The sequence below is a fragment of the Myotis brandtii genome, unplaced genomic scaffold, assembly GCF_000412655.1.
Source record: "Myotis brandtii unplaced genomic scaffold, ASM41265v1 scaffold14, whole genome shotgun sequence".
Lineage (NCBI taxonomy): Eukaryota > Metazoa > Chordata > Mammalia > Chiroptera > Vespertilionidae > Myotis > Myotis brandtii.
The window spans coordinates 3,594,949-3,595,600 of record NW_005354999.1 but is presented as its reverse complement, the minus strand read 5'-3'; positions in this window follow the sequence as shown (position 1 = coordinate 3,595,600).

The window sequence follows — 652 nt, the reverse complement described above, 5'->3', positions numbered from 1 at the left end:
ATCTCTTTGGACATACGCATCTAACCTAAGGCCATATGAATGGTCAAAAAATTCAAGGGGGAGAGACACTCTAAAACTTGAGGAGACCCTCCGAGTGATTCTTCTAACATTTCTATCAACATTCCACCCTCTCCCTAAAATGCTCAGATCTTGGAGAAAGTGACACTGGCAATCATCTTCTCCCCGTTGCCTTCCCAGAGTAGTGCCTATAGTTTGTGTTTTGTTTTGTGTGTGTGTGTTTTTTGTTTTAAAAGGACAGTATTTTACACAACAGTGGTCCAAGGGTAAAATGCACTGTCTGCGTGGCCAGAGACCAGCCAGGTAACCACCAGCGCAGAAAAGCTGCGCGCAGCAAACGCCAGGCTGAACGCAGTTCGGGGAGCCGCTGCAATGAACCACAGCAGCCGCCAGGTGGTACTCACGGATCAGGATGGGGCGGGGGGGACTTCCGGGCCCCACTCCTGGGAGCCTTTCGGCAGGAGGCCAGCCGGTTGCGTTTGCCTGCTGGGACGCTTCCTTGCAGCGATTCCCAGCCGCAAGGTCAGGAGTCGTACTCGCTTTGAATGGATTCAGGCACCGGCCCAGGTCTGCAGGTGCCTCGTCCCCAAGGCCCGTGCACCCAGGGCCGTGACCCAGGCGGGGCGGTGCACGC